Below are 14,620 nucleotides of genomic sequence, written 5' to 3' on the forward strand. Positions count from 1 at the left end.
CAGTGCAATATAGTCTTTTTACTTGACCATGCTTATCAGTGAGGAGATTTTAGGTGGAATACAGCACTAAAACAGAGTGTGAATGAGTTAAGTGAATGAGTGATATTTTTGAGGAACTCCAGGCTGCTTCTATGGGACTCCTGTAAGCTACAAGTGGTAACATAACTGTTCAGAGGCACAGTCCCCTCCCTCCCGCTGAGCTCGCAAATTCATACTCACATTCTCAGTCCCCTCCCTCCCTCTTCTCCTCTCCACCCTCTCTCTCCCTCTCTCTAAATCTCAGGTTACTGTGGTTGGAGATTTTAGACATCTCTGCTAGTGTTTCCCTCATGTCCTTGTCCCTGCCTCCAGCCTGGGAAGAGCCACCCAGTACCCTCTCTGATTGGACTGGGTAGTTTGTCTTGATGCACCAATATGCTGAGTGCTGGAGGACGTGTTTCAGCAGATGGTTGGGGTTAGTGTATGTCATCACATCGAGAAAGGAGTAGAGGAGGAAGGTTGTCTTCAAGGAGAAGAGTGGTCCCCACAAACACTCTGACTTCATGAGCAGAGGACCTCAAGAGAAAACGGCTCAACAAGAGAGATCAACTTCATGAACAAGTCTGTGGCATCCTGTTATTCAGGTAATGGCTTCTCTAATTCTATCTCTTTCTCCCTTTTTCTGATTGTTTTTAGTAAGAAGATCTTATATTTTTGTTCTTTTGAATTAAATAATTTTGTCTGTCTCTATGAAGTTGAAGTGTGCTGTCAGGTTTGGTATTCAGAGAGAAGGTTTTCTGAATGAGAGATTATGGTGGATAAAGTTAGAGAAAGTGCAGACCTGCAGCATGCTGTGTAAACTTTCTGTGACTGACACGGCTTTTCTGGTTATTTGGATGTTGTTATGATAGTTTTAATTAACCGTGGTATTGGAATTTGGCAATACATAAAGATTGCATTACCTCTTTGCTAAACCATGATTCAATTTCTGTCATGCTGCAAAGTTTGAGTGAAGTGAATATCTCACCATGCCAGTGTAGTTCTCATGTGCTTAACTTTTAAACTGTGCCAGTTCATAATTTTTACTTTGATTGAAATTACATGAAATTGGTTGGGAATTAATCTAGATCTACTGGAACTACTTTCAAACATTTTCGGATTGTCTACCTCAGTTATATTTTAAGCCACAGATTAATTTCGAGACTAAGCCCACCCACGTTGTCGGCAAACTCAAAGTTAGTGCATTACATGCACATCAATCATTTCACTGAGTTGTGTCCTGCATTAAGCTGACTCTGTCTGCATACTAAACAAATGTGCCATTTAAGAGCATCTCCTGGACCAGCTTTCCAAGTTATGACATACCTGCCGGCGGAGGGGTTGCAGTACAGAAATCGTGGCTCAAGTTTCACTCAACTCCAGTCAACCCAAAGGTCTGACCTGCCAATGAAGGAGCGAGCAGAAATGAGATGTCAAGTATTAAAATGTTGCTGCCAGGCATGTATAAAGTGTGAGGTGTTTGCTGAGGGGACTGTACAGCTGTAAGGGTGAGGGGGGCAAAAGAATGATGCCAGGAATGCCACAAAGACAGAGTTGTGTGAATTATGTTTATTTACACACATTAATCAGCCATGTCAACATCATTCACTCACATACTCACTCACATGATGAAATTCATCAGAGAAAAACCACAAATACATCAGAACCAGTGTTGATATTTTACAATGAGGGCAGTCATTACCAGTCATGAATGCAGGATAATGAAGGGACATGAATTTACAAGCAGACATAATTTTTTTTTTTTTTTTTTCATTTAATATGTTTTCATTACTGCAGATGTACAGTCATGCCTTTAAACTGGCTCTAAATTCATTAGTGTCAGAAAAATCATTTGAAAGATGAAGTCTGTGCAGACATTACCTTTCATTAAAAATGTAATTTAAAAACAAGCATGCACTGGTAGAACATGGCACTAGCATGGATTTGATTCCCGGGGATTGTACATACTGAGAAAATGTTAAGCTTTGGATAAAAAAGAGTGTGACAAATGCATATGTAAATGTGAAATTACATTAAATCAATCTTGATGGGTGACGTCAGTTTACGAGTGGCAAAGCACTCAAAAGAGCTTTTCATCACATTTCATTTACTTTTACTTGAGTAGTGCGTATTTAGAAGTTATAGCTCTGAGGTCTTTGAGGAGATTTGAACTGAAGTCTGTTTATGGTCTGTTATATACCCTTGACATGTTCTTTCATTGTGACCAGTTCCGAATTATAAACTTGTCAAAGTTATTCATCAATCGCAGGTTCTAGGTCCAATTTGTTTTTAATGTTTAAGGGGCTGGTTCCCATTTCTGTGCAAAGTGTTTGGAAGGGGTACTTCACTCCAAAAAATTGTCATTATTTACTCAACCTCATATTCCAAACCCATGACAATGAAACCCATTCCCACTTAACATGAAACGTTAAGCAGAATGCTACAGGCTGAGTCACCTTTCACTTGCATTGTATGGCAAAAAGATGGAATGAAAGTGAAGGGTGACTGAGGCTAATATTTGATCTAACATCTCCATTTGTGTTCCACAGAAGAAAGATAGTCATACTGCAAGCTTTTGCAAAAACATTAGGGTGATAAAATTATGTCAGAATTTCAATTTTTGGATGAACAATCTTTTAAGAAGTGCAGACTGGTTCAGATATGATGGACACATGATCCTGAGCCCAGCATCTTTGAACTATTGGAGCAGTGTTGTGTCTAAAGTGCATAAACAGTCACTGCGGCTGTTGTGAATATTTTGCCATTCTAGGATCTGCCAACAATAATATTGTTTCAGTAGCTGTTCTGTCTTTTGGAGAGTTTGACCGGGGATCAGCTGTATAGTGAGAGTGAGCTAGCGAGAGAGTGCAACAATCTCTTAAGCACTATGTGTGTGTGAGAGAGAACTAATATGACGCTATAAAGATAAGGCTTAAACTATGTTCCAATGGTGGTTCTTTAAAATGAACCTAAAGGACACATATTTGTGATTTGAATTAAGAATTCAGTGTGACTTTCTCTCAATAAGCATTTCATACACTATAATTTAATATCCTGTATGGCTTCTCCGTTTTCCTGAAGTCTTGGACATGTGTTAAGTGTTTTACCCCCTGCCATTTGCGTTCACTTACCAGCTCAAATCAAAAGCAGCGGGGACCTCTGTGCCACAGCCCTGCATGGCTCTTGTGCTGTTTATAAAATGCCTCCTTGCCCTTAACTAGTTGCACGCATTCGCTGCCATTCTGTCAAACAAATCACAGTTGCCAGGGTGCTGGACATTTAACAGCCTGTGTTGTACAGTCATTTGTGTCAAGTGCTGGAAAAACAGCAGCATGTGGAGATGGCCGCCAGTACCAGCTGTTCCCAAGATCCTCTGAGATTCTGATCTGAGCACCATTGTGTTGCAGCTGGGGTCAGTAGCTTCGGAACTTACCAGACCAAAATCAATCAAAATTCCCACCATCGGGCCAATAGCCCAGCAGCGTTGTCCTAAAACCCACCCTTAAAACTTAAGCCCTGCTGCCAACGTCACACACCCCGCCCATTTCACAAGCAAGAGGGATGTTCAAACTGGGGTATCATGTTATCTAATTATCTAGAATATTGAGTTTATACCATTTGTACACATTAGCTAGCTAGCAAGGTAAGTTAGTGTTGACAATTCACCTATTGTACCTGCCATGGTGTCCCGAGTGCTCTCTCCACTAACAGTGGGACGATGTCCCAGCACACAGTCCATGATTCAGAATAGAAATGGAGAACAAACAGGAGGGGAAAGAATAGACATGCTTCACTGACAGCATGCCTAATAAAAGACAGCATGCAATGCTTTCAAAAACGTAACACCCACCCCCCCCCCAAACAAATGCATTGAGTGGGTCCGTAATGGTCTGTTCTCGACATCACAGCTCTAAGCAGCATGCAGTGCTTCTAGAAATTATTCTGTTTCTGCATGACTTTGACTTACTTTCATCTGTCTCTTGTCTTAGCCATGAGGATATGAGTCTGACCTCTGCTATGGCTTGCTTTTTTAGTGGAATGCCTATAAACCTTTCATTGTGTTGGGTTTGTCTCACCAGAGCCCAACATGCAAGCCACTGGAGAGCCATTCCATCAAAATATAGTGGTTCTGTGGTTTTCCTGTTTGGTTGTCACGGTGTGATCAATGTGGTGAAGAAATTAGGCTTAAATCAAGGTTATGGAAATCATATCGGTTTTCTCTTATAATTAATGATGCCAGAGTTTTGTTTTTAGTTGATTGGCAGATGTTTTATGACTCAAAGCAAAAGGAAGGAGAAAAAAAAGCAAGCTTCCACTAGATTTCGTGACTGCTCCAGGACTACAAAGAGACCGGCCAGCTGAGCTTCCAGAGTACTTTGCAGAACTCAACTCAAGGCTTATTTATGTAATGCATGTGTTTCTCTCTGGCACACAGCATTGTAGGTTTGGTCTTCTGGCTGTAGGTTCATAAATGCGTGTGAATATTTGGCTGTGTAGTTCTTGAAAATGAATCCTGCAAATTGGAAAGATCATACAGTCTGTGGATGGGGTGTGAGCTGTAAGTACAGGTGTCGGAAAAATGCGAGAGCACTCAAAGTTAATTACTTTACAAATTATGTGATCACACGCATAAAAAAAAAAAAGAAAAAAAAAAGAAGAAAAAAGCCACACACATTTGCGCCCCAAGCGCTAGTGTGGGGAGCAACAGAGTACAGATTACAGGTTGCATTTCTGCGTGTGTCTGACGAGATGGATAACAAATATGTTTTTTTTTTTTTCTTGGACGAGTGTCAACCCACTGGTATCTGTAGCAGCAGTGAGTGATGGATGGGGTCAGGGATGGGTTTTCTCATAGCTGGTGTCTTTCTATTAAGATTCTGTCTGTACATGCCCCACATTCTGGAAGTGTACCATTTCACACCAGGGCAGAAGTGCTCTGACTGGGGCCTGCTGACAGAGCCCTCTATACACCCACCCCTCCCATAACGGCTGTCTGGAATTTTGTTCTTACTGATGAAATGTGCGAGTTATAAGCTGATCCTCAAGCTGTCTCACTTTCTCCACTTCAGACAGGCCATATGTTCCAGTGGTAAGGCCTGTCGTACACGCTTGCTGGTAGACCAAGTATTTATATTTTGGGTTTGAACACAATTGATTTTGGCTCATTAAATAGCAATAAGGAGTCTAGGGAATCACTGCCTAATTTGGTTTAAATTTTTGTTTTGTTTTTTACATGCACACTTATTTGACTTCTCAAAGTACAACTCATGAGCTCAGAAGTTTTCCAATTACTTGTACAGCTTTTTATTTAATATTTTCAAATAAATGTAATCACACTAATTTATCTCTATGTCTGGTTTAGAATGGGTAGAACTCAAGATCTAATGACCCGTAGATAAAGTTACCATGAACATTATTGTTGTTCTTCCAGTCAAATTTGCAATGCAGAAAATGTATCAATGCTGGCAAGTGACCATGGTACAGTATATAGGATATAGGCTAGGTGTGCACTAAACAATTTTAATGCACTCCATTTCGCATCGGGTGGTTCTTTACCTTCACGTTGTGCATTAAAATCATTTAATGCACACCTAGCCATGGATTATCCCTTACAGATTTCAAAAGACAAAATAATAAATTAAATGATCCTGTTCAAAAGATTGCACACCCTTGGTTCTTAAATTTTGTTTTGAGCATCAGTGACTGTTTACAGCCTTTTGTAAAAGTTGTGTCCCTCAATTGTCAAATAGTTTCATATGGACAGTACTAAATGGAAATATTTCATGCTATCAAATGTCTTTTGGTTAATGCCTGATGGTGTTAGACTATGTACAATCTGGCCCAAAACACATGTCTGCGAGATTAGACTACTAAAACATTATTATTATTATTAATAGCAAAAGTGATTTTCTTTTTATGATCCATCTATTTTTAAAGTATATAATTGATTAATATATATATATAAATCTTATTGATTTTGCAAGGGAGAGGGTACAGTGGGGCTATAGGTATAATTTAAGGAAAAATAGCTTTTTTTCTGGTCACAAAATGTTTCAAGATAGAAAAAATGTATTTCTTTTTATTGAATATTGATAGAGCAACATGATTTGTTTGAAATAATAGCAAAAGGTTGTTTTGATTTGAAAATTCAATTTTTTTAAAAAAAAAAGGTGGTGAGGAGGCCTTTTACCCCACACTTGGGTTTAAAGGCCCACACACTTGGGCTACAAGGCCCCTAGGGGGATTATTGTTATATTGTGTAGATAAAGGGGCAATAGTTAATGCAAAATTTGTCAACCAACGCAAATCATTTTGACAGCAAGATTCTTTTCTGAGAAACAAATTAAGAAAATGATTATTCAAAATAACTACTTCAGAAAAGGGTGCACCATTTCCTGTTAATTTAAATCACATTTGACATTTCAGATCATCTCAAGTACTCTGTAAACAAATAAATCACTGTGATTGGATCAGTCAGTGTGAGCCCACTTTGAACATTTTTCATAACAAATTACCCTTTCACTTATTTGACAGTTATTGAAAAACTTTTGATTTAATCACCTTCAACAAAATAACAAAAAAAAACTTTTTCAAAATAAATGTGATAATTTAAGGGATTTTCATTAGCTACATAAATGTGCAACATTTAAAAAATGATTAAAAATGAGATCAAATTGCCTCAATCAACTTTTAGACATTACACACAATGATCTCAAGGATCAGGAAGATTTTGCAGTGCACAGTGACAAACAGGTGTTTAGGAAAGTGCTGTGGTAGATTCTGTTGCTAATAAGTGTTTTGGGAGAAAATAAAATAAAATGTGCCATTTACCCAGAGGGGCTTTTAGCCCTGTTGTATCATATGTAAGTTTATGTGCAGAACTTTATAGCCAAATCTTACTGAATCTGAGTTGCATTTAGAAAAGGTTCAAAAACATACAAGAGGTGCACACTTTACTTTTACTTAAACAAGTGCACAAAGACCTGGAATTACCTTCTGCCTTGTCAAAACAATTGAGCGCCTTTTAAGTACATTTGTTCAACATGTACTCCGGCGCAGTGACCGGGAAGAGAAATCGGGCCTGAATTTTGCATAGAAACCGTCCCAAAAGTTGTTGATGGGGGGTTGGGTGTCACTGTCCTTTTCTGCATATCGCGGCCACCTTCGGCATATCAGGGCGCCATTTTGCGACCTGTTCAGCATAATGCGGTGGCCCGCTTCAGCTTATCGCTGCCTGTTTGGCCCCGTTTTGTGGTTGGCCCACCGGGAAAAGTCCTGGTTCTCCTTTTTGGCCAGTCCACCCCTGCTCTGGCAGGAGTATTCATTAATCATTAGCAGATTTCCATGGGTCATTACATTTGTATACCTCTGTAGCCAGGTCTTTTCACCCGCCCATGTCGATGAATAACCAGCACTCCAAGACATGGAACCCCCTCATAATACAGATGACTCAACCATAGCTCCATCAAAGCCCAGTGCCACCACCTCTTCTCCCTCTGAAAGCTGAGAAAAGAAAGCTGGTGTCCATTAAAGAGAGGGTTTTATGTCATGAAGATTGTAATAGTGCCAGATGTCTTCAGTCAGGGAACAGCGTGTATAATATTAGGCTCACTTAAGCGGCAAGTATACACCAGCTCAAACAGATTATCCTGGCTCCCTTCATTCTTCATGTGGAAGCTGGCTGTTGATTTCATGGAAAAGACAATGATTTATTTATTCAGAATGGTTACGTCAGTGGAAACTCACTGAAGCCATTTGAATATTTTCTTTGTGGCATTTTAATGTGTTTGGTGTATTTGGCATTGTGGTGAGTGGAAGATTTCTTAAAAAATAAATAATAATAATAATAATAAATGTAAAAATTCTTGTCTGTTGTTGTTCTGGCATCCGGAAAGAGATTTAAAAGAAAAATAGGTATTTTTTTCTAAATGAAGTATGTGTTTTGTGAAGAATACAAAATGAACATCAGAGGCTCTGAAAGAACATTTCTCAAGACAAAGAAACACATTTATTATGGTATGGCTGGTTGCATCTGTAATTATTTTTTCTTTCCCCCCACCAAAGACCCATAAAATGCTTTTACTATGTCTGTTTCTCTGTTATTTGTCATATACCAAGCTGATCAAAGGCCAATGTTTGACATGGCCCTCCTCTATTTTCCTCCGTCTTGCTGTCTTTTGGAGATCTGCTTTTTTGCTTCTTTCATTAACCACACACTTAAAGGAATGGCCTGGAAATCACTTTAAACTTCTACAGTGAGACCTCCCAGCTGACCAAGAGAAGCGAAGATGGTTTGCTTCAGCTGCTTTAACTTGAGCAAAAATGCCAGGAAGATTCTCCGTCAGGGTCCACTAGAATAATGCCAGATTCAGTTAAAGTTGATTTCAAACTTACCTGGCAATTTCAGGGAATTGTACTTGTGTTTAAACAGCAGAGTAAGTAGCCGGAAAATATTGAGGAGGTCTGAAGCTTTGACTGGGTATGCTGTGCCGACTTTGCAGGTGGCTAATGAGCTGGGCCTTCATAAGCGAAAGCTAATCTCTTCCAAAGCCAAACCGAGGAATAGCTGAATGGAATTTGCTTAGCTCTGGATTCTGTGCCGAGTGTGTTTAAGCCCGAGAGCTGCACTTTTTCTCTCTCACAGTTGCTGAGATGCTGCACTGTGCCCATCGGCACTTCTGTACCAAGGTGGTATGGAAAACATGGCAAGTCTTTGCTTGGCACACAAATGTTCCTTGTGCTACAAATCACTCAAGTGCAACCATCATTATCCAACAGTGTGACTTCAGGGGTCTCTTTAGTGCTAGTATATTGGATTACGGAAAATCATATAATTCAAGGTCACCCTGACCCCCCCCCCCCACACACACACAAACACACACACACACACACACAGGGTAGTGATGTGTGTTTAGTTTGAAGATTTGACTGGGGTTTTGGATGAACTTTAAGGTGTGAGTGAGGCACAGTGGTTGGGGATCTTTTAGTCAATGGCAGCTCTAGGTGTGTGTATGTGAGTGAATGAGAGAGACCGGCGCTTGCCAGTTACAGTGACACCTGAGAAGCTGCTGTTAATATGAGCTGGAATGGCAGAGCAGTTTGGCAGCTTGCAGAACTAAAGAGGTCTGGTGCATGGCATCAGTGTTTCAAAGTCTAAAGGCTCTGTGTTCTGCCTCTTTCCAAACAAGTCCCCAAGGAACAAATTATTAAATTGTGTATTTTAAGTCTAGCATAGAGTCCTACTCAAACCCTATGAACTACCGGTCAAAAGTTTTGAAACACTTGACTGTTTCTCATGATCTTAAAAATCTTTTGATCTGAAGGCGTATGCTTAAATGTTTGAAATTAGTTTTGTAAACAAAAATATAATTGTGCCACCATATTAATTTATTTCATTATAAAACTAAAATTTTATACAATTAAAAATTAAGTATTGAAATTGATGACTTGGACCAAATAATAAAGAAAAGCAGCCAATAAGTGCCCAACATAGATGGGAACTCCTTCAGAACTGTTTAAAAAGCATCCCAGGGTGATACCGCAAGACGTTGGTTGAGAAAATATCAAGATTACATGTCTGCAAATTCTAGGCAAAGGGGGACTACTTTGAAGATGCTAAAATGTAACGTCCTGGTTACTTGCGTAACCTCCGTTCCCTGATGGAGGGAACGAGACGTGTGTCAATGTAGTGACACTAGGGGTCACTCTTGTGAGCCCGAAACACCTCTGGTCTTTGATAAAAGGCCAATAAAAATTGGCGAGTGGTATTTGCATGCCACTCCCCCGGACATACAGGTATAAAAGGAGCTGGTATGCAACCACTCATTCAGGTTTTATGCTGAGGAGCCGAGACAAGGTCCGGCCATTTCAGCGGGTAGTTCAGCGTTGTGGCAGGAGGGACACAAAATCTCATTCCCTCCATCAGGGAACGGAGGTTACGCAAGTAACCAGGACATTCCCTATCTGTCACTCACTCGACGTTGTGTCGATGTAGTGACACTAGGGGTCCCTATACAAAACGCCTCAACTGGCTGAACTGTGTTACATGAACTGGCGGTGTGTGACGAGCAGACAACTGTGTGCCTCGTAGCCAGCGCACCAGGCCGACACGTAACCTCCCCCAACATAGTTATGAGTGTCAAACGGCCCTTTGGGGGAGAGGTCGACCACTCAAAAGATAGAGACAGGCTAACCCAGTCGTGGCCTCTTTTCCCTTTCTTTTTCCACTCCCTAAAAAAACAAGGGGATTATCTGACTGGGCCGCCAGGTCTAGTCGGGGGGTGTCCCTCCCAAGGGGAGGACACCATGGAGACCACACCATGCCCAAAGAGAGGGGGGATATTTAAGTGGAAAATACATCGCATGGTCTTGCCGACCATGTGGAGAGTCTCATTATAGATCCTACCCAATGGGGGAGGAGTTGCTACAAACATGGAGACTGTGGCAGAGGGGCCTCTGCCCAAGGAAGACGCAGTTTGCCAACAGAGAAACGAATTAGCAGAAGATATACATTGCATGAGGTTACCTTACAGGGAACCGCCACATGTGGAGCACCTACCCCAGAATAGGGCTCTTAGTTAGCACGTGTACTGGGCCGGCAGTGAGTCTCTCTGAAAACTCGACTTCCACAGGGCTCGGAGGAAGTCAAGCAGGGAACATAGTTTGTGAACACTACTGGGAATTAATGGCACACGTCTTCAGCTCAGAGGAGGTGAAAGGCGCTATCTGCATGCGATACACCCGGCCGGCTATCCCAGGCTTATCTGCTTGTATTGCATGCCACTACCTGGGATGAAACCGGTTCCACCCGGAGGTTGTAGAACCTTGCAAAGGTGTTGGGTGTTGCCCAGCCTGCTGCTCTGCAAATGTCTGTTAGAAAGGCACCCCTAGCCAGGGCCCAGGAGGCCACTAAACCCCTGGTAGAATGGGCTTGTAGCCCTACCATCCTGGGCATGAAACGCCATAGCTATGGCGTCAATGAGCAAGTGGGCAATCATCTGCTTGGAGACAGCGCTTCCTTTCCGCTGTGCACCAAAGCAGACAAAGAGCTGCTCAGAGATCCTAAAGCTCTGCGTGCGATCGAAATAGATGCGTAAAGCGCGCACCGGACACAGCAACGACAGGGCTGGGTCTGCCTCCTCCTGGGGCAGCGCTCGCAGGTTCACCACCTGGTCCTAAAAGGGGTCGTGGGAACCTTGGGCAAATAGCCCGGTCGGGATCTCAAGATCACATGAGAGTAGTCCGGACCGAACTCCAGGCACGTTTCGCAGAGAACGCTTGCAGGTCTCCTACCCTCTTGATGGAAGTGAGCGCAGTCAGGAGGGCAGTCTTCAAGGAGAGTGCCTTAAGCTCAGCTGACTGCAAAGGCTCAAAAGTGGCTCTCTGTAGACCCTGAAGAACTACAGAGAGGTCCCATGAGGGAACGAGGTGCGGTCTGGAGGGGTTCAGCCTCCTGGCACATCTCAGGAACCTGATGATCAGGTCGTGCTTCCCTAAGGACTTACCGTCCACTGTGTCATGGTGTGCTGCTATAACAGCAATGTACACCTTCAAGGTGGAAGGGGACAGCCACCCTTCCAACCTCTCCTGCAAGACAGAAAGCACCAATCTGACCGCACATCTCTGGGGGACTTCCCATCAGAAAGAACACCACTTAGCAAATAGACGCCACTGAAAGGCATACAGGTGCCTCGTAGGGGGTGCCCTAGCCTGAGTTATCGTGTCTACCACCGCGGGTGGTAGACCGCTTAGGTCTTCTGCGTCCCGTCCAGGTGCCAGACATGGAGATTCGAGATGGTGCCAGATGGTGCCCCGTCCCTGAGAAAGAAGGTCCTTCCTCAGGGGAATTCACCGGGGGGGGCTGTCGTGAGAAGCCGAGAACCATGTCTGGGTGGGCCAGTTGGGTGCTACCAGGACAACATGCTCCTCATCCTCCCTGACCTTGCACAGAGTCTGTGCAAGTAGGCTCACTGGGGGAAACACATATTTGCGTAGGCCAGGAGGCCAGCTGTGTGCCAGCACGTCTATGCCGAGGGGTGCCTCGGTCAGGGCGTACCAGAGCGGGCAATGGGAGGATTCTTGGGAGGCGAACAGGTCTACCTGTGCCTGTCTGAATCTACTCCAAATCAGCTGGACCACCTGAGGGTAATCTGCCGTGACAGCGCATCCACTGTAGTGTTGAGGTCGAACGGGATGTGAGTGGCTCGCAGCGACTTGAAGTGCTGCTGACTCCAGAGGAGGAGACGGCGGGCGAGTTGTGACATACAACAAGAGTGCAGACCGCCTTGGCTGTTGACATATGCTACCATTGCCGTGTTGTCTGTCCGAACTAACACGTGCTTGCCCTGGATCAGTGGCCGGAACCTCCACAGGGCGAGCAGAATTGCCAATCAATCGAGGCAGTTGATGTGCCAACGCAGCCGCGGGCCCGTCCATAAGCCGGCGGCTGCATGCCCATTGCAAACAACACCCCAGCCCGTTTTGGAGGCATCTGTTGTGACCACGACGCACCTGGAGACCTGCTCTAGGGGAACACCTGCCCGTAGAAATGAGAGGTCGGTCCAAGGGCTGAAGAGACGGTGACAGACCGGTGTGATGACCACGCGATGTGTCCCGTGGCACCATGCCCATCTCAGGACTCGAGTCTGAAGCCAGTGCTGAAGCGGTCTCATATGCTTCAACCCGAGCAGGGTGGCCACCGCTGAGGATGCCATATGCCCCAGGAGCCTCTGAAAGAGGTTCAGTGGAACCGCTGTTTTCTGTTTGAACACCTTCAAACAGGCCAGCACCGACTGTGCGTGCTCGTTCGTGTGGCACGCTGTCAAAGAGACTGAGTCCAACTCCAAACCGAGAAAAGAGATGCTCTGAACTGGGAGGAGCTTGCTCTTTTCCCAGTTGATCCGAAGCCCTAATCGGCTGAGGTACGAGAGCACCAAGTCCCTGTGTGCACACAACATGTCCCGAGAGTGAGCTAGGATTAGCCGATTGTCGAGAATGCTAATGCCGACTTCCCTTAACGGGGCAAGAGCTGCCTCTGCGACCTTCGTGAAGACGTGAGGGGACAAGGACAGGCCGAAAGGGAGGACCTTGTACTGATATGCCTGACCCTTGAATGCAAACTGCAGGAAGGGTCTGTGACGAGGTAGAATCGAGATGTGAAAGTACGCGTCCTTCAGGTCTACCGCTGCAAACCAATCTTGATGCCGGACACTTACCAGAATGCGTTTTTGCGTCCACATCTTGAACAGGAGTCTGTGTAAAGCCCGGTTCAGTACTCGCAGGTCCAAGATTGGCCGCAACCCACCGCCTTTGTTCAGTACGATGAAGTAGGGGCTGTAAAACCCCTTCTTCATCTCGGCCAGAGGGACAGGTTCTATCGCACCCTTCCATAGGAGGGTAGCGATCTCCGCATGCAAGGTAGCAGCGTTTTCGTCCTTCACCAAGGTGAAGTGGACACCGCTGAACCTGGGTGGACACCTGGCAAACTGAATCGCATAGCCGAGTCGGACTGTCCGGACCAACCATCGTGACGGATTGAAAAGCGCAAGCCACGCATCCAAGTTCCACGCAAGGGGGACCAAAGGGACAACGTAGTCGGACGTACCGGCAGGTGGGGCCTCGTGGCAGGGCAGAGCTCGAGGTGCACACCATGTCGTGGCCGTGCTGAGTCTTGGGACATCGAAGCACTTACCTGGCTCCTTGTGACCACCCCCGGAACAGCCTGGGACGGGGAGGAAGAGGCCTGTCCTCGCAATCCATGGAGACTGTCACATTGGGGGTGGATGTGTGCCACAGCTGGGCGCGCAGGGGCAGGGAGACCGCCGCTGGAGCGCCAATCCTGCAAGGGGAAAAAAAGGTGGACGGTGGTCGTGATGATGACCGTGCACACTGGGTATGTGACCCAGGGAAGGAGGAAACTGCTCTTTTGCTGAACTGTTGGGTACCGCAGCCACTTGGGCATGCGGCGAAATCAAATAAAAAGGCAACATAAGATTCTCCACCCGGCCCTCCACCGGGGGATGGAGTGGTCTTACTATCAGCTCCAATGCAGTGGGTTTCGTCAACTCTGGGTCACCCGTCTCAGGGGCGCTTTGACGACCTTCGTGGGTTCTTGGCGGCCGGCCATGAGACAGGTGGCATCTGCTTCCTGCGGTGGGCTCCATGCTGGGGCCGGGCCGAAGTGGAGCCAGTGCGGTTACCGCAGGGGGACGCCCTTGGCGACGAGCAGACGGGTTGCGGGATCTTGAGCTACGCCAGGGCAGGATATGCCGGATAGCCTGTCTGCTACTTCACCATCAAGAACTGCTGGGCAAAGTCCTCGACGGTGCCGCCGAATAGGCCAGCCTGGGAGATGGGGCAACAAGGAACTGTGTCTTGTCAGCCTCACCCATCTCGACCAGGTTGAGCCAAAGGTGGCGCTCCTGGACCACTAATGTGGACATCGTCCACCCGAGAGACCTCGCCGTGACCTTCATCGCTCGGAGAGCAAGGTCGGTCGCCGAGTGCAGTTCCTGCATCAGATCTGGGGCGGAACTACCCTCGTTCAGTTCTTTTAGTGCCTTGGCTTGGTGGACCTGCAGGAGAGCCATGGCATGCTGGGCAG

At 45.2% G+C, this 14,620-nt stretch overlaps 1 protein-coding gene across 2 annotated transcripts in view; it reads left to right on the forward strand.

Moving 5' to 3' along the window:
• Positions 1-459: 459 nt before the first annotated feature.
• Positions 460-14,620, forward strand: part of LOC127434610 (extracellular sulfatase Sulf-1-like) — a 61,462-nt gene continuing 47,301 nt past the window's right edge. For both annotated transcript variants that reach the window (XM_051687451.1, XM_051687452.1), the window contains exon 1: positions 460-623. The gene's annotated coding sequence lies outside the window, so the exon portion shown is untranslated. The remainder of the gene's footprint in view (positions 624-14,620) is intronic.

This window comes from Myxocyprinus asiaticus, chromosome 44 (genome assembly GCF_019703515.2).
Source record: "Myxocyprinus asiaticus isolate MX2 ecotype Aquarium Trade chromosome 44, UBuf_Myxa_2, whole genome shotgun sequence".
NCBI lineage: Eukaryota > Metazoa > Chordata > Actinopteri > Cypriniformes > Catostomidae > Myxocyprinus > Myxocyprinus asiaticus.